At 26.6% G+C, this 20,947-nt stretch overlaps 1 pseudogene across 1 annotated transcript; it reads right to left on the bottom strand.

The window, feature by feature from the left end:
- Positions 1–2,876: 2,876 nt before the first annotated feature.
- LOC114178707 (zinc finger CCCH domain-containing protein 20 pseudogene) lies at positions 2,877–4,407 on the bottom strand (annotated as a pseudogene). Its single transcript, XR_014994067.1, has one exon. The product of XR_014994067.1 is annotated as a zinc finger CCCH domain-containing protein 20 pseudogene (transcript).
- Positions 4,408–20,947: the final 16,540 nt, after the last annotated feature.

Raw genomic sequence — 20,947 nt, 5'->3', positions numbered from 1 at the left:
ATTCCACCTATTATCGAATTATCCATTAATAAATAGTCTCACGTTCAAGCTTTATATATCTTAACATGAGAGAATATGTTAAAAATCTCACGTCAACTAAAAATATAAAGAAATATTTTATTTATCCAAACCGACTTTTCAAGTGTGTATTAACTTGAAAATTTACTTCTTAATAATATTGAATCATTTATTCCACAACACATGACTGTCAAAACATCAACTGTTTAAAAATGTAGTTTTTATAGAGTGATATTCGTCTATTCCACATATATTTATTATTTTTCATCTAAATTTAGTGTAACAATCAAGTCAAAGTCCAAACAAGCACACAAATCCTCGTTCAAAAGTATAGGGAAAGCTACAATATTAAAAAATATATATGATTAAACATAGAGATCATTTTAGGAAAAATGCTTCATCTTCCTCCACACATTGTTAATTTAATCCTTACATTAAAATAATATAACCTTTAAATGTAAAATGAGTTGAAAATTAAGTTAGATAGATACTTAAAAGTTAGTGGCTGTTGAAGTCGTTAATTGACTAATTAAATTATTACTGCTTAATAAACTCATAAGTTAAAGTAGTTCATAAATATAAATGATGGAATTGGATACGCTTATATAATTTGGTACTTAATTTTAATTACACATAAACTATACTTTGGAGGGTATTTTTAATTCGAATTTGTAATTTGTAATTAATTTAAAGCTATTATAATATTTTTTTCATAGTTAAATAATTTATTTACTTCTACTTGTTATAGATTTTTACACAGTGAGTTTACTTTTATAGTATTATATTATATCTCAGTATTTCTATATTAATTTAAAATCAATAAAAATAACATATTTTTTGAACAATATAACATTTTTGTTAATGTAATAGATAAAATATCTTAAAATATAATACTAAAGACACGATGAAAACAATAACGTTCAAAATACATAAAATATTATAAATCATTGTGAATGTATTATGAGTAAATGAAGAATTAAATATATAATAAAGATCATGTTTTACATAAAAGAATTAAATATTTTAAGGATTAAAGTGAAAATAAATATAAAAAATTAAATTAGAAACTAATACTTTAAAAAATGACTCATCATTGTCTTAGAAAAAGGTTACATCACAACACAAGCTATTTAAAAAACGTATTCACTAAACAGTACTAACTAATAAAGTCAAGCAATTTATAGCCAGAAAAAATAAATCTAAACTTATTTAACTTATTGTACAATATTTTTTTGAGGTTTTCTTTCTGTACCTTTAAGATTTTTTTTGCATCTCAAAAATTTTTCAAATTTCAAAAACATTCTTTAATTATTTGAACAATACCACGCAGACAAAGGATTTTTGAAGATGTGATCTGTATAACCTTGTTTAAATAATGAAAGGATATTTTTGTGATTTAAAATTTTTTCGAAGATACAGAGAAAATCTTGAAAGTGCAGGAAGAAAAAGCTCTCATTTCTTTTTTCATTGATTGTGATTATTTAACCTTGCTGGGCCTATTGCTAAGTCCTAATAAACTTATACAACATATAGGCAAACTTTGATTCTAACTTTTTTTAAGTGTTGATAAATTAAATTATAATTTAAAATAATATATAAAATGTTTAATTTTTAAATTGTGGATTTTGATTTTTGATTTAATAATAAAAATGGGTGAACATGCTAACCAGCTGTTCGCACCCGACCCGAAGTAAACATGGTAACATTGCTTCATTTGTTATTATGCTCCTCTTATCCACAACCCAAATTCAAACATCACAGAATCTGCAAAGATAATCTATAACAAAAACAATGTCACTCAAATCAATAATTTATAGACCATTACAAATCTTTATAACTTGCATATACCAAGTTGATGATATTCTTATGCTAGATAAAATTCCATAAAACTCATTCCCAACCTCCCTAAATGGGAAAAGCAAGAGAATGAGATTTGATAAGGAACAGATTTCTTTACTATTTTTTTTTTCTTTCTATATTTTATCCGAAGAGGGATTTCACTGTAGACTTTACAATTAAAAATGAAAAAGGATAAGGTTAAGGAAAAAAGACGAAGAAATGAAGTGCATTATACAATATATATCAATCCTAAACATTTACAAATTATTATTTAAAGGGTGAATCAGTGAGTATAAGCATTTAAAAAAATCAAGTAAACAGCTCGGTAATTTTTGTTAATTAAACTTAGCATAGCATGATGATACGTAGCTTTTAAATTTAAAGAATAGAGTCGAAAAATGATGGGTTGGAGAGTAAATCGGGGAGACAAAAACGAAGGTATGAATCCAATTCAAAACACAAGAAAGTGGATTTTATCTCAGTGGGCTTGGATGTTTGGGATAATGTGGAGGATATTAATATTCTGTTTGAAGTTTTATGAATATGCACTTGCAATTGTATGTATCATATTTTATGAGTCAATTCTATGAGAATCTTATCTCCAAAGTGCAACAACCCCCATCATCTTGTCTGTTGTTGTTTCACTCCCATTAATAATTCATTTCAAACACTATCTTTTCTTCTCTAAGCAAAAACCTGTTGCCATCCAACCAACACTCTTCCCTCAAACCGGGGGATTCATTTTATATAAAAACACTATCTTTATGAGAAACCAGAAGCAATCTTTACAGATAGAGTGATAAATACTCTTTGATGAAGAAAAAAGAAAAATGGTGAGGTCCTTAAAAGGAAATGGGGACCATGTACGCTGAAAGAGGTGATGAGGGAAAACCTTTGCATCAATTGTTGATACCAATCCAACAAGAATGGTAGTTTAGTTTAGTTTCCTCGTTTGCCACCCTTGCCACGCAAACTCCAAATCTCTATTTTCGATGTATCTCATGTTAGAACACACTAAATGGAGATCAAATGTGTAAAGATTTTATTTTGGAGGATTGAATTGTTCATAAGATATGAGAAATATCTGAAATTTATACATGAATGAGATGAGATCAGTGAAAATAAACACGGTAGTTAAGACACGGGAATTATATAACTTCATCATCATCATCATCATCCGCTGCTACCTATACAAATGCTTAGGATGTTCATCCCTGCAAAAAACGATTATACTCTTTCTTTCGCTTAATAACTTCTTCGGTTTCACCCATACCTTTGGAATAGGCTATTTACAGAACACAAGTGGATCCTTCCTCCAAAATAAATCTCCTACTACCATTCTTCGTTTTCTTCTCCCCCGTATTCTATACACACCGAGGGAACAGTAGCAAAATCAAATCAGCGACTCACAAGCTCCGACACCCACTCAACATCCGGAACCGCCGGCTCACCCGAACCCGACCCGTCAAGAACATTCTCTTTGCTCAACTTCTCAAACATCCTCGCTCTTATGTTTCTCCCGGACTCCACCCTCTCCATCACAGGCTCCTCCTCGCAACTCTGATCCCAGAGATCAAAGTAATTCACCCCACCGCGAACCGGAGCCTGGGTTGGGGTCGAGGGAAGACTGAAGAACCCGGGCCGGATCATGGGTCCTCTGGGTGACCCGAACCCGGGAGACCCTATAACATTCCAGGAAGAAGGCAACGACTTAATCTTCCCCAGTTGCAAGTTTCTCAGCGAAGCTACCATCTCGTTAACAGACAGAGACCCGGAACGAGTCATCGGAGACATAGGCGGAGACTCCACCGGCGGCGACACCGACCCGGGAGAAGACACGAAGGGCGCCGCCGCCTTGGAGGACTCGATCGCGTGTCTTAGAGGAGAACCGTCGTACGAGTCAGCACTGCGTGGACTCTGCTGCGGCAACACCCTTAGTTGCTCAGGCGTGTGGGCAAAGAAACACACGCGCCGGCGGCAACTGGTGCCGTCCTTGCACGGTTGAGTACGGTAACGGGCTGGGTGGAGCCAGCACTCGAAAACCCCGTGCGCATACTCGCATGCGTCACCCTTCTTGCAACTTCCCTTGCGAAAATCGGGGCAGGCCGAGCCGGAGTAGTGATACTTGCGGGGATCACGGCGGCGAGCCTTCTCGCCGGGGTGGGCGTACGGACACTCGGTCCAGTCATGTGACCTGCCACGTGCGCATCTCCGAACCTTGAACTCGAACATGCGGAAATGATCGCAGGAGTAGGCGTCAACGGGAACATCCGATTCCAGGGAAGGGACATCAGAGTCTGACTCTGCATCAGTTGAGTCGTAGTGCTGAAGCGCGCTGAGCGCTTCCTGCAGAGAGTACGGAGAGTAATCGGCATTGGCGGTGTACGGTGAAAAGATCTCCGGCGAGGATTCGTGGATGAGCGGCCACGGTGGCACGTGTACGGTTGGATTTGCGCGGTGGGTCTCCCCCAACATCATGGTGGTTGTGGTGGTGGTGCCCTTGAAGGTGTTTTGGTTTTATTTGGATTAGATGTTTACGCCTCTTCCGGCATGGTCAGTGTCTCTTTATAAACTACCTCAGTACATGTCTTTAACCCTGGTTGGGTTTACTCTAACCGTGGTTGGCTTCGAAATGAATGAACCCAGCGGAACTCCATTGCGGTTAAAGTTCACGCGGGATTTCCTTCCCTCACCACGCTGGTGTGTGACAGACGTTGAGTTTGCGTTTGCCACGTATGTGAACAGGTGTTGATGTGAACAAGTGTTGATGCGGTGAAAGCCTTGGCCTGAGCCGTTGGATTCTCACGTGCTCTCCCTAATCACCACTTTCTATATTCTTCCTCCTCTTATCAAAGCGTATCATACGCTACAAAAAGACACGCCCATGTACATAAATAAAAATAACCCTAATAAATTAATACAGATTATTAATTAATATTATTAAGTTAATACAGATCATTTTTTTTCATATCTTATAAAGTTCTAATTATTTCCTCTCAGACAGTGACACCAAATTTCAAACCACATATTCAATCAACTACTAGTTCAATTGTGCAAACTTGTTTCATAATGTAAAAAAATGCTAAGTATGATTTCTTGTTGTCTCTATTTTTCTTGACAATAAGTGCATACACGATTAGATATATTCTAAATCTTTTAATTTCGGTTTACCAACCTCTTAATAATTAATGTAAGAAAGAAATCTTACCAATAGAAACTAATTTTAATTTCAATAATTTTAAAGACTTAAAAGGATATAGCTTTAAAGTAGAAGAAAAGATATGGAACCGAATATGTACTAAGAAAAATAGTATTTAATTTGCACATAGTTTATGGGTGAAGAGAATAGTGGAATGGGTGAATAGAAAGATAAAAAAAAAAAAAAAAAAAAAAAAAAAAAAAAAAAAACAATGGGAAAAGGAAGTGTGGTTTAATATAGGGGCATTGAAGTCGTGTGGGAATTTAATATGGGTAGGCATGTTATTGAATTTCTTCGGTCGTTTCAACACTTGGAAAATAACGTTTCTTGCTATCATTACACTTCCATTTTTTATTTTTTATTTTTATGTTTTACTGTCATTTGTCATTTCTTCCACTTATCCATACACTGTAGTAGTCATTTATGCTCGTTTCAGGATTTTCTTACCATATTTTTTCAACACATTCATCAATTACTAGTCATGAAAATTACACATAACAAATTTCAATTTAGTATTAATTAAGTGTTAATGATCCAGATATGTTTTCTACAAAACTTTGGTACGTTTGATTTTCCTTGGTATGAAGAAAAAATGCATAAGAATTATTTTTGGGTATTATGGACATATGATATAAAATCCAATACTTGACTTTCAAATGAATAGTGATTTTGGCCCCTTACCTTGTCGATCTTATCGTTACAATTTATCTCACAATAGTCTATTTTGTCTTTATCATGAGGATAGATATTGTTACTACTTTTTTCTTTTTTGTATCTGTCTCTTGTAGTCGACAGCACCAACATTATTTTATTACTATCATAAGGGGTAACTTAAGAATTTAGAGTTAAAATAAATTTAAAAATGAATTTTTTTATCATAGTAAAAAAATTGAGGGTTTTTTTCAAACCTAAAATAATTAGTAATAAAAAACGTTTTTTAAATCTAAAACAATATTGAACGTTGAGCTGGCCTGATAACCATGGAAGAATCGCTTCTTCTAAAAATTTAGCACCAGATAAAAATGTTAAATGAAAATACATTATTTATTATTGATTCAAATACTGTATGATTAAATAATAAAAAGTTAACTAGGAATTTAATCACATTTTATCCCATACTTTTTACGTTGAAAAAATATGTATCTTTTTTATAGTTTGTCTTGTTCAATAAATTTAAATAACGATTCTTTATTTTAATAACCCTAGATGAAAGTGGGGTTAAATCATTGCATCGCTTTCATTACTATTATTATTTTTTTCTCTCCTTCTCACTGGACCTTATTCTGATTTTCATCCAGATCTTTTAAGATTTGTGGTTCGTTTAGGTATGCAAACAAATAAAAAATGTAAAAGGTTGAACCGGTCTATTCAATTAAAATTCCTATTATTTCATAAAATTTTAAGAAACAAATTTCCCAACTATAAAGTATAAGACCCTCCTTACCCTAAGATCAAAGTCTTCATTAAGTAAACAGAACTAGTTGAGTCTTTATTGAAATAATATGTTATAATAACGAGACAGAAATATTCTGAAACAAATTAGGAGAAACATACAAAAAATAATAATAAATTAATCAAACTTTATCATTAACAGGAACAAAAGCTGTTTTTTTTTTTTTTCCATTGAGGTTTAGGGAAAGTCAACATTTTAGGTTTACTATTCATAACACTATCCTAAACTTCACTATCATGTTTAATTTTTTAAACAAAAAACACATACATTATTTTTATCGTTACTAAAATAAAAGCTCCAAAAAAAATTGTTTCTAATGCATATGAATTATGCATCACCAGAAATAGGATAGGCTTGTCAAGAATAACGACGACTTAGTACCCACAATAAAAAAAAGGGAACTAATTTTATTTCATTTTTTGTTATTTTATGAATAATTGAAGTTTATATTTATATTTTTAATTAAAATGATAGATGTGATTAAAAATATTGATATATATTGGTTAATAGTTTTTATTAATGAGCTGTTTTTATAAAGAATGAGTTTTCTATCTAACGTAACATATTAACATGTATAAGAAACACAACTAAAAACTCTAATCATAACAAAATCTGAGTATAACTTTCTAAAACTAAATATTGACAGCAAAAGACAAAAAATTAAATTTCTAAGATAATTCAAAAAGAAGAAAATTATATAAAATATCACATATAACATTTCTTAAGAAGTTGCTTCTGAAATAAAATAATGTCACGCCGCACGTACAACATTATTCGCCCAAAATCCTATGATGTAAGCGTGCGCCAATTTCTTTACTTTTTTTTATCTCTTGTAAGTTATCCCTTTGATTTGGTTGGAATCTTAGATTAAAAATAATATACTTATTACAAAATATTATTCTATAATTTATAATTTTTAGCTTACTTGAACTATTTTGGACACTATAAAATAGTTTTATAATTATATATTGTGTCGCATTTTAGTGAATAAAGGTGGCTTAATTGGAACTTGATGTTTCTTAAGCGTATGACAAATGGTTGTTGGAATCGTAAGATGTCGTGATCAGACTTGAATATTGGTAAAGCCACTCTGCATTCTGATGGAGCATCAATTCTTGGTGACAAGGATGGTTCTAAGTGAGAATATTATAAATACTTTTAAGAAATTATCTAATTTTATTTATTTATTTATTTATATATATTCATAAATATTATCTCCGACACCAACTCATGAAGTCCTTATCCAAATCATGCATCAATCTGCTCATAATCGAATCCAATTTATTCATTCTTCATCTTACACGGAGATGATGAAAACAAAGAAGTTTCCATTTCAAGGGTTTGCATGTGTGTGGTTGGTTGTTCGAATATTTACCCTGTTGCATTCATTGCATGTTATGGCATTCATACATAGATATGCATGGTGGATGAGAAATTTATTAGTCACATGAGGGAGTCACGTGAGAGACAGTCCACTAGCCGACAGAATACAAGGTGTCCGTACGATGAAGTAAAACAAGGGTGCGACACATGTACGGATTCAGCCCTTATCCACGCGTCCTCCTTTGACCAAACACGTGTGCCCTGTCCTTTTCCCACTCTCTCACAATCTTTCCATGCTCTGCCACGTGCCGTGTCCTTGTTCTCTCTCTGCTCTCGAGATTCGCGTGATCGCTCTTGCCTAACTCCATCCCTATCCATCTTTCTTTTCTCTTTTTCTTTTTTATTAAAAAACAATAAATTCCCTTTGACCGCATTGATATTATCGTCTCAAAAACAATCAACACTGTCAAATCTTCTTATTATTTTATCTTCGTTTCCCTTCTTCGCCCATAAGCTTCATTTTTTTTCTTTTCTCAATTAACTCTCCCATTTTATTTCGGAATGATTTGGTCGTAACAGTGTAAAACAATATGTACCTTAATTTTAATTTGTCCAAATGTAATAGGAAGTTGAAATACACATATTTTAATATTTAACTTGAATTAAAATGAAAAGAAAATAAGTTTAACATGTCTATGTTTGAAGATCTTAAATATATGTAGTTTTATACAAATAATTTTTAAGTATTTTGTAATTTACTAATATCCGTTAAATTTGTCTATGTTTTATATTTATTATGTTTTGAGATATATGTATATCTAATAGGAGTATTAAATTTATTTTTTAGGTTACATATTTATGACTGAGCTTTTAGTATCTTGAAAATGCCATCTCTTCTTTTGGTTTAGAAATAGACTTTGTGTACCTCCTTTTAAGTTAACTCTATTAGGTTAGGTGTTAGGTGTTGATGTAACGATAACGTTTAATGTCATTTTTTATTAAGTTGTCCAATGATGTGAAGCTATACATATTTGATAGAGACCATGACTAAAGTTTTATATATTAAGTTAGAATTTTATAATTTTAGAAAATAAATGCTTCAAATTTATAGTTAAAATAAACACTTGTTAAAGAATGAATGAACACTTTTCCCTAAACCGAATAAATTCATAGATCATTATCGAAGGAAGAGTAGCATGGTAACCCTAAATTTATTTTATGCAAGTATAGGACTTGAATTATGAGTCTAAATATAGTAGGGAGTAGGTGTCTGATTTTTAATTTGTGATATGGTTAAGAATAGGATGACGTGGGGTTGGATAATTTTAGAGTCGAAATTTTCTGGTGATTTTTTTACGTTGTCTGAATATTAAAAATACATGTATTAGTAACATTTTAATATATTTTAAAATGTCAAAATTGAGACACAAAGAAATAATACAACAAAATCAAGTAAAAAATCCAAATTCGTAGTTTTAGGGTTATTTTTATTTGAAGGAAGAGAAAAACATTAATTTGGGCATTGTATGTGTAGGAACTGTGCAAGGTATGAAGATGCAGGACACTAATCTTTGATTTTAAAGTTCAACTTTAATAGGGCACTGTTGGTTACTTTCTGTGTAAGGTATGAACATGTGCAAAACCCTTGGCATTTGATTTCTGAAATCACCATCGATATAATGTTTTAGGTAAGCTTTTTTTTTATAATTGTTACCATCTTTTTCAAAGCACGAAGCTAACCCTAATGAACCAACTCATTCATGCTTTTGATTTTCTTAATATGGATGAAGTACGATCTTATTAAAATATATTACCAGTTTACCACATCTTCGAATCTACTAAACAACATTTTAATATATAAAAAAAATTAAATTACTCATTTATATAATTAAAAATAATAAATAATTTTGAAGTTATGAATGAAAAATAATAAATAAATTTTACTAGATTTTATGATAAAATAATAGTTAAAACTGGAATATTTCATAGAATAAATAAATTAAACATTTAAACTATTAAAATATTACTAAATAATATTTTAATATATAGAAAAATAAAATCTTCAACTTATATAAAAGTATTAAATAATTATAATTATAAAGTTACGAAAAAAAATGATAAAGGTTATTCGTGGTAGTCTATGGAACTACATTTAAAAAATTATAAATGTTCTATATTTTTTAATTATAATCTTGTTTTTCTATATTTTAAAAAGGTTTTGAAGAGAACAATTTTAAAAAATTATATAAAATAGTTTATTTAAATTTACTTTTGAAATTATTTTAAAAATAAAGAAGAAAAAAAATAATATATTTTTCATTATTTGAGTGGACCTTTGTCATAGTACTATATAAATACTAATGAGGTTTAAAAATAAAAAATGGTACTTTCTTTTATCACTAAAAAATATTTATAATTAATTAAAAGAGCACTTTTAGGTGCTCAAATCCTTTTATAAAAAATACAAGACATGTATATATAAATACAAAAACTTGGTATCAAGGCCACTACAATGAAAAAACCAATAAACCAAAAGATTACGAACTAAACATCATACAGACAAGATACAACAAACTCCAGATATGCAGCTATAAAAACAAAACTATTAAAGGTATAAGGAAATTTTAAAATATACTATTAAAAGTAAAATGCATTCCTTTTATCGAGCATTTTTATTAAGTTTTATGTATGTTAGTTTAATTTCTATTTATCCTGTGATTGATTTAAGCTAAGTCAAACATGAATGGTTTGTGCTCTGGATTGTTCTTTCCTATAGCTAGTTATTTATTTAAATTAACTATTTATGTTTGAAATCATTTCATAAAACTTTTTAGAAAAATTAATTAACAGTAATTGAATAATGGAAAATACATAGGCAAAATTCGGTAGGCATTTATTTTACGAAATCCTTTTAAATTTCCAAACATATGAAAGTGAAAAAAAAAAATCAGTTTCATATTTGTTAAAATGGTTATAATACTTTTGATTGTCTAAATATCTATACATTATTTTATTCTCGCAAGGTGTGAAGTTAATTTTTTAATCAAACCACTAATTTTATTCTACTTATATTCTTTATTTTATTCAATTTAAATTTAAAAATAGTCTTTAAATATCAAAAGATAATCAAACATATATATATTCATGTATCCAAGAATAATATTTTAACACCTTAAAAGAAATGCACTTTGTAATTCTCTCATGTTCTCTCTCCTCCAAACTATTATCCTATATTTTCTCTCAATTTTATTATGTTCAAAATCTGATCATACCACCATGTTGAAATTTAAGAATTAAAAAACACTTTGAACTGATAAATTTCAAAATAAAGTAAGTTTGTATTAAATTTTTGTCTTGTTTAGATGACCTACTTTAAATATTTAGTTGTGTTATTGAGATAGAGTTTAGCTTGGAGGTAAAAATATTTTAAGGTAAGGGTAGCTTAGAAATCTGTTATATGGTGTGATTTGGTTTGTTTAAATTACTTCATGTGTATTCTGCTGAATAATTATTTCGAAATTAAGCCTATATCGTGTCAATGTTTTAATAAATGATAATTATCTAGTTCAAACAATAAAATATGTGATATGAAATGCATGATAAAACTATATAAATAAATAAGCTTATTATTTATTTTTATGGATATCCACTTGTTTTAATCATATATTATATGTGAGTATATAAGATGATGCAGATAGAAGAAATGAACTACGATAAAATTGGCGAAGATTGAATAGTGAATAACAATAATTTAGGTATGTAAACTTTGTATAATTTGTGGTAAAGACAGTAAAGACATAATATATAATTATAAAGTTTGATTATGTTTAATACATTATTCATAATACTATAATTAATAAAATATAGTTACGACTATCCTTTCAAAACTGAAAGAGATATTCTGAAATAATATATATATATATATATATATATATATATATATATATATATATATATATATATATATATATATTATTTTATAAGATGAATATGAAATAGAAAAAAAAAAATATATATATATATATATATTAAATATATTAATAATTTAGTATAGATTTGATTTGAAAATAAAAATTTGTATGAATATTAGAAGAGCACAATTTATAAAATAACCAACAACGAAAAAAAAACATTCTGGGAACTACATATAAAACACTCAACAAATATTATTATTTTTTAGAAAAAGTAAAAAAAAAAAACGAGAGAGTTTAATTCGCTGATATATTGTATTAATAGAAAAATATTTGAAGGTATTTTAGAATTATAAAAAAATTAAATTGTTATTTTTAAAAATTAATACACCAAATTAAAAATAATTAAATGACGTAAATAGTCTAGGCTTTATATATATAATCATGTATGGCAAATATAGTTAAACTAAAATTTAACTAAAAGAGAAAAACCGTGACATATCTCAATTTTGTAAAACTGTCGGAAACTTAACTGATAGCTACAGCATGGTAGCTGATATATCGTAAACATACTTCAATAATATTTTTAAATCAAATTTAAATTTGACTTTATTAATAAAATATATTTTGGGTATTTAGAATTCAGTTGTAATTAATTTAAATTATATATATATATATATATAAAATCTTTAATTCTTTCACAATTTGAGATATTCGTTTTGCATACGAGGGATTGTTTATTTTTTAACTCAAAACTTCATTACAAGTTTATTTTTAAAAGACATAATATATTTTGACGTTGGTGTTAAAAACAATTTAAATTTTCATTTTTTTTTTCTTAAAATTCTTTTAAGACAACTTTTGAAAACGAACATAACCAAATTCTAACTTTCAAAACTAACAAATTATCTCTCATAATGTTATTTCAAGAAATTTAAAATCGAACTATTTTCTATACATCTCTCTCGAGCTTTTACGGCAACTTTTGTAGACGAAAACATAACGAGATTCTAAATTTTAAAACTGACAAATTAATCGTCATAAGGTTATCTCAAAAATTTAAAAATCAAAATATTGTCTACACTTTATTTTTCACCCATGTCATACTATTTCATTTACCGTTAGTATTACACTTAACATTAAAACAAAAATGTATTAAATATTATAAACAATTTAAATATAATCTTAAAATACATATAAAATATTAAATAAATTTAACAAAATTTAATTAAAAAAACTAAATTCATAAAGAATAAAAAAATTGATCTAAAATTTTGAAATACACTAATTTAACTCTTTTATTTATTGTGTTGAGTTGTTTTTGATTTATCTAAAAATCTAAGATTACAAATTAATTGAGGAGAGGGACGGGAGAGAAGAAAGTAACCTAACTACCCACTTGTGTGGGGCTGTCAACATTCCCGGGATTTCCAGTATCTACTTTCCTTTTCCACTCCAATTCATTAATTATTTCACTTGTATATCTACATGTCTATTTATTCTTTTGACTTTTTTTTCTTTATTATTATTTTTATTATAATAAAAGTTATAGGTCTAATTACTAGTTTCGTTCTTACTTTAGTTAAAAAAGAATTAAATTAGAGTTCACTTTCATTTTTGTTTCAATTACGTTTTCATTTTTAAAAAAAAAAATTCAATTAAGTTATTTAAAAAAGAAATACTAACGACATATCACATATTAATATTAATATGTATTTTTTTTCAATATTAATAACCAAAATGGAGAACAAACCGGTAATTAAGTCAAAATTATAATATTAATAACTGAATATTACCATTTGCATCATTTTAAACAAATTTAACATATTCTTCGACCATTCTTTCAAAAACACTTTTTTTATTAGTTAAAATAGATTAAAAATTAAGCATTTTTTAATTTACATCATATTTAATTATCCTTTCATAATTTTTAATTAATGTAATCATAAAATGTGTTAATAAACACATTAACTAGAGTGTTGAGTTGAGTGTGGGTGTGAAAGTGACATGTATCCACTTTTTTAGTCAAAACTTTGATACCATGATATCCAGTAAAGAAAAATAAATTGAAGCAAAGACTATTTGTTTAAATGTGTAGTTACAAAATTTAAAAATCATTATAATTATAAACTTCAAGCTATCCAAAAATAAACAAATGTTTTATTTGGAGACATCGCTTAATAATAAGAAATTTTGTGTTATTTTGCATGAAGTGTCATTTATATAGTACGTTTTTGGTCAAGTTAATATTATGTTGTGCACTTTAGAGGACTTATTCAAAAGAATTTGGATTTGTATAAAATCTTTATAGATTAATTATGTTTAAAATTTTATATTTGTTTGATTTCTATATTCTGTATTTCTAGTTGAATGTTGTCAGGATTTAATTAAACTATAGCGTAATAGAATATGAAAAGTTATAAAAAAAATAATAATTGTGGTGGTTGAGCCCAGGGGCGGAACTAGGATAGGACGGGGGAGTCACCGCTCCCAATTTTTTTTGAATTTTTTTTATATATATTTATATATTTTTTAAAATTATATTATATATTATTTATATTAAAATTATATTATGAAAAATTATAATAAAAGATAAAATAAAATAAATTAATAGAGACATTAATTTATAAAAGAGATTAGGGTTTTTTTTCTGACTATAAGATCTTTTCATCGTGTAAATTATCATGAAAGTGTATGAAGAGATAAATACAAATAGATAGGTTGGAAAATAGAGGTTGGAAACACATAGATTGAGATTCATGTATACATTCTTGCATGATCTCTCACAAATCAATGTTAGTATCTTATTATGATATATGTATGTTAGTTTATGATTCTTTTTAGGATGTTTCTTCCAAATTAAGTTCATCACAAATTAATATAAACCCTAATTATAATTTTAGGGATTCTTTTATGAAATTGGTATGAACCCTAATTATAATTTTTCTTAAATTATTATAACCCTTAATTATGAAATTTAGGGATTTTGTATTTTTCGCTACCTATGGTAAATTTTTTTTTTAAGTTTTGAATTTATACAGTATAGCTTATTTAATTAAAGTAGTATGAGTTTTGTTATGTTTTGCATTGTGATAATTGTGATTTGTGAATATAAATTTTATTTTTTTAAATAGGTAAGAGGTGATAAATTTATATTAGAAAGATTATGATAAAAAGTAAAAAAATTGATTCTTTTTCTCAAAGAGGAAGGTTTGTGATGAAAATGAAAAAGAAATGCATTTACGTTAACTAAACTTGAGAAATTTCATAAGAACCAAGAATTTAAGACAATATAAAACAAATATCTAAAGTTCTTAGAGTTACATATAATGAATTTAACAATTCATTATAACGTGATCTGGGAAAAACGACATCAAATTTGACAATACCACCAAATCAAATTGATGAAATACGAATGACTTGTCTAAAATGGTATTCATGAATTGGTATCATGATATAATAGCATGATATAATAGCAAATGATAGTAATATTTTTTTGAATTCTACTATTATGTGTGTTTGTTTTAAGAAGAGGAAATAAAGAGAAAAAAATTAATAGTTTTTCTTCTAAAGAAAAATTATATATAACAAATATAATTTAACTCTCTTACAATTTTAGTCCAAGTTCCGCCACTGGTTGAGCCTTTAACCTTTATAAATTTTGTGTACTTGAAATGTCATAAAACAAGTCTTAATCATATGTTTGGTTTTCTTGAGTTTTGCATCTCAAACTATTCATGATATTCATAGGATAATATCTTACATGGTAGTCGACATAAAAAAAATTATTCACACCTATTTTTATGTTTATGGTATTATTATTTTCACATCCCATAAATTTCTATATACACTTTATATTTACTATTTGATTTAATCTTTCTTTTTCTTTACAAATATCACTGATATTAAATCCATAAACAAACAATGTAAAACTTGACGGGTCTATTGGAAGAAGCATTATATTGTTTGGGCTTAAAACTTGGTTATATTACAATTCATTTCTGAAGAATGTATCTTTTAACTTCAATTTTTAAATAAAATGTGAATTTTGAAAAGTTATTTGATATCAAGAGTGAAACGATATAAAACTCCGACTTGATGTCAAATGTTTCAATTTTATTTGTTGACAGTATCATATTTTGTATGCGTTGAAGCTTAATAACTTTGTCATAATTTTATTTTAGAAAAACATCTTAATAAAAATAATAAAATTATAACCTATCATTAATTTTCATTCTTAAATAATTAAATACTCTGTTAATCAATGATAGCAGTCCCTCTAAGAATCAAAAAGACTTATAATTAGCCTAAATATATTTCCCACATGGAGTAAAATTTAATTTTCTTTTAAATTTCTAGTTTTTTGTATACTGTTTTTTCTAGATGAACATTTGATGTTGTTTGTGATATCAGAATTGAAAAGATAAATTTCTATTAGGTTGGATACATGGTAATGTGTTTTTATTTTTTTAATCAGATATCTTATAAGTACTACTAAAAAAATATATTTTTTGCCAATTTTGAATTTATTTTAGGAAATATTTATAAATTTTATTATAGATAATAATTTGTAAGAAATCGTTATCAATTTTTTTGTTTGTAAAAAAAATTATAAAAAAAATTGTAAATTTTATAATTTTGTAAAAAATAATCATCTATAAAGAATTACTTATTAATTAAAACTCTTAGAAAAAAAAATCATTTCTTACAAAATTCAATAATAATTTTTTAAGAAAAATCTTATAAAATATGAAAAATTATGGTATTGAAATAGGTCGGAGGTTTTTAATGCCATTTAAATATGGTTTTGCATGAAATAGAAAAAAAAAAAAAGAGTAGAGGTGTAGATAGCTATATTATGTTTCAATCATTATAAAAACTAACTTGATAGAATTGATATAACTTAAAAAGTTTTGTATATAAAGTCTCAAATGTCATATAATTATAAAGAATTTGTGAGTCGAAAGTTAATAATATGGTTAATAATGTAAAAATAAATAAATTAATATTATATGTTTAGAATTTTATGAAATCTTTAGTGTGTGATGAGAAATAATGATGATGTATCAATTCATGTAAAAATTGGACTAAAACACCTACTTGATTGGAAAATTTTGTATTACTTGAGTTTAATTGAATTTGGTTAAATTGAGTGATATAATTAATTTTTGTTGAGTACTAGAACCATTAATAGTAAGAAACATTCTGATTTTAGTGATATCTATGTCATTTAGATCAAGACATTAGATGTAAGAAGTCATGATTGTTGCTTCTTATATTAGTGTAATGAGTTTTATGAGCTACCGGATAAGTGGATAAAAAAATAATATCCAAAGTTTTAAATAATTGTATTTTAGAAGTTATCGGGTTACTAAACAAGCTAAATTCTTTTAATTTTCAATAAGTTTAAGTAAAGTTTAAAGTATAATTAAAAGACAACCTTATAATGAAATTTTTTTGAATGAAATTGTGAAATGTGACTTCATATTCAAAATATTAAAACTTCGTTATGTTTATGATTAAGTTAAATTTGAATATCTTCATTTTTATTTTCACCATCCTATTCTTATATATAGACATTATGTACTCGAAATAGCAATAGTTATATATTGACATATAAACAATAGATACAACATCCACATAAAAATAATCATAAACAAAATGTTTATATTATCTATATTATGATGTCATATGCTTTTATAAAACTACAAGACATTTAAATAATTAAATATTATCAAAGTTATCACACATCGTTGAACTCAGAATTTAAATATTATTTGAAAATAACATAAATACGTCTATAATACTTCATACAATGAGAATAAAAAGGAGGTGAGAGAAAAGATGGGTGGATGATAATGTTTCTAAAAAGCTCATTAATAAAGTAATAATAATAATAATGCTTTCGTGACCGTGGAAAAATGTCAATCGATAATTTAAAACATTCATAAATAATTTCAATACAAATTTTATTACAATTAAGTGAAAGTGAAGGAGAAAAGGAATGAATGATTAACCTCTCTCACAATAGGTCACTAATTAACACTAATATTTTTTTGACCACTTTGTGACCGTTCAAAAATGAAGATCAACAGTTGAAAACAACACATCTCGAAAATTAATCTGAGAACATCAATAATAATTGAAATGCACGCATCTACAATGTGATATTTAATTATTGCAATTGAGATTTTGCCTTTGGATCTATCCAACTTTCACATGCTGCATGCATATTCAGCAGGTTGGGCTTCATTGCTTTTCTTTTTGTCAAATCAAATTCACAAAATTCAAGGTCAATAGTTTAAGTATCATAATATTAATATATATATATATATATATATATATATATATATATATATATATTTTCTTCTTCTTAAATTTAGTTTCATTTAGATACATGGGTCGGGTTGGAATATTTGTATTGTATGTAAAAACAACAACATTTTTAATTTTTTGTATTAAGAATTTATTTCGGTATACTAAATAAATTTTATGATTAAATATGTTGTTGTCCCTTGAGTTTTAGTGAAATTTGAAATTAGTTCTTCATTAAAAATTTTGACTAATTTAATTTTTTATCTTTAGAAATGTGTGAATTTAGTCATTTTAATCGAATTTTGTTAAGTTTATTTGAAGTTTCAAACTCGTTTTATGATAATATTTGAGTTAACATTTAAGTAAAAATGGGTCAAACGATATAAACAATTCAAATACTATTATGAAATGCGCTTAAAATGTTACATAAACTTAACAAAATTTGGTTAAAACGATTAAATTCATACATTTTTAAAGATGAATGACTAAATTAAAAAAAAATTAAAAATGAATCAAATCTAAATTTTCCTGAATTTAACTGAAATTTGAAAGATGAACAATATATTTAATCCTAAATTTTATATTATTTAAGAGTTGAAATGAAACAAAGTTTAATTTATTTATTTGTTTACATAGAATTAAAGTCAAATATATTTTAAATACTTTTGGTATCTTTTTGGTATCTGATATGCGAGTTATTATTTATTATTTCACATTACTTGGTTAAAAGTACGAAGATTTTGTAATTGTCAAATTCGTGAATCTCTTAAGCATATTATAGAATTCCAATGTATTATTTGGTTTGATGTTTAAAGAGAACGATATCACTCAGTTTTTTTTTTCTTGTGAAAACATTACAAAGATTCTATAGTAATGAATTTGAAAAAAAATATATATATAACAGACTAAAATAATAAATTTATGTGTAGTTTTATTTATTATTTATTTTATTGATAAAGATGGGATATTATATCTGATTTGTGAAGCTTGCATCCGAGAAAGGAAAAGGCAACAGAATTTGCATTCTTATCCAATTATGTCCTGTTAACAGACCATGCGCACTAATCACTCATTAAGAATGTTTGGCCACACTCTATATAATATAGGGTTAGGAGTATAAAACTAACTAATACAGATTGATTAGGAGCTTAATTCAGTTTATTTAAAATAAATAACTGTTGCTGTTTGTTACAAATTTAAAAAATTGAAAAATTTGAACTGTATCAAACAGTGTTGGATTGGTTGAAGGGTTCTTTTTGTGACTTTTAACAAATTTTGGAAGATCAACTTCAACCTGAATAGTTCAATACTGTAAGGAAAATGAAAAACAGAGACCAGTTTGGGAAAAATTTCCCAGTTTTGGGAAAAACCATTGCTTAGGTTAAACTAAACCAAATCTTAATTGGTTCGAACAAAAGTGAATTTTCTCAAAAAGAAAACAACTGAAATTTGTAAAATGAAACATGAATATAAGTTTTTGTTTTTTATGTTTTTTTTCTAAGAAAATAAAGTGTTTTGAAATCTAGAATGTACCTAACTCAACCTGAATAATAATTTGGCAAGAACTTTTGTTGTGATGAAATGAAGCTCCTTCATAGACTCCAACCTAACTTTTTCATCCTATTACTGGTAGGTGCAGTGGGTCCATTTGTGCCCATGCCTATCCCAAGTTTTAATTTTTTTATCATTTATCTTTCTAAAGAAAAGTTTAAATATGATTTTCGTTTTTCGTTTATCAATGAATTTTAAAATCAGTTTATTTTTAAAATTTTATATCAATTTTTATTTTTATTTTTATAAATATGTAGATTTAGTTTTTTTTATCAATTTTTATTTAATTTATTTTATATTTTAAACGTATTTTATTATAATATTTGAGTTAATATTAAAATGAAAATGTGTCAAGCGGGTTAATAATTCAAATATTATTATGAAATGCACTTGAAACGTCAGATAAATTCAACAAAATATAATTATAAGGATTAAATTCATACATTTTTAAAAATGAATGACTAAATTAGTCAAAAATGATATTGAGTCATTTGGAATAGGAAACAAATGAAACTAATATGATTTAGTTGAGAAGAATAAAGTTTACGATATTAAGGAAGAAATAATTAAATATATATTACTAGATCTTAATATATATTATGAATAAGATTGATATCGATTATTAAATCACTGAGTAATATATTATTACGAGTATCTGAATTTTTTATTTGTAAAATGAATGCCAGATAAGTTAGTTTAAACATATGTAGAGTACTGTTATGTATTTTAGGATAATATATTGTATACTAAACTTGTTATATCTCATTTTTTTTATAAACAGTAATGCTTGAATTTATTAATATTTTATCAAATAATTAAGTCGTTATATAACTTATATCGACTGTTTATCATTATTTTTATTAAAAGTATGAGAGAGGAGAACATCTATTAAAAATCAAACGAAGTATAAATGTTATTTTATTGAAAATAAAATAAATGTATATTTCCAATTATAAAAAGTATAAGGGTAATTCAACATAATATGTTTAGTTTGTTGTAGAAAGTTTGCTAATATTGTTTGTGTATGGTTTTTGTTTGGTTATTTTCATTTTTTTTTGTTATTACTTTATCTTTTTAATAATATTTTTTATGTGAGAGGGAATTATTAGTGTGTTTTGAGATGTCAACTTCGGATGTTATATTGGATAGTATGTTATTAAAGTATTTTTATAGAAACAAACAAGTTAAAAGCAATTTTTTTTATTATTACTAGTGTAAACACAGGCGCTATCGCGCCTGTGTGTACGCATTTTTTGAATTATATTAATAATTGATGATATTGTAATGTTATTAATTTAATAAACAAAATAAAAGTATATTTATAAAAAATAAAATAAA

Source organism: Vigna unguiculata, chromosome 3, assembly GCF_037176805.1.
Source record: "Vigna unguiculata cultivar grain cowpea cultivar isolate G323 ecotype 2 chromosome 3, ASM3717680v1, whole genome shotgun sequence".
Lineage (NCBI taxonomy): Eukaryota > Viridiplantae > Streptophyta > Magnoliopsida > Fabales > Fabaceae > Vigna > Vigna unguiculata.
Note: the sequence above shows the minus strand (reverse complement) of the source record. Positions and strands in the feature narration are given on the sequence as shown.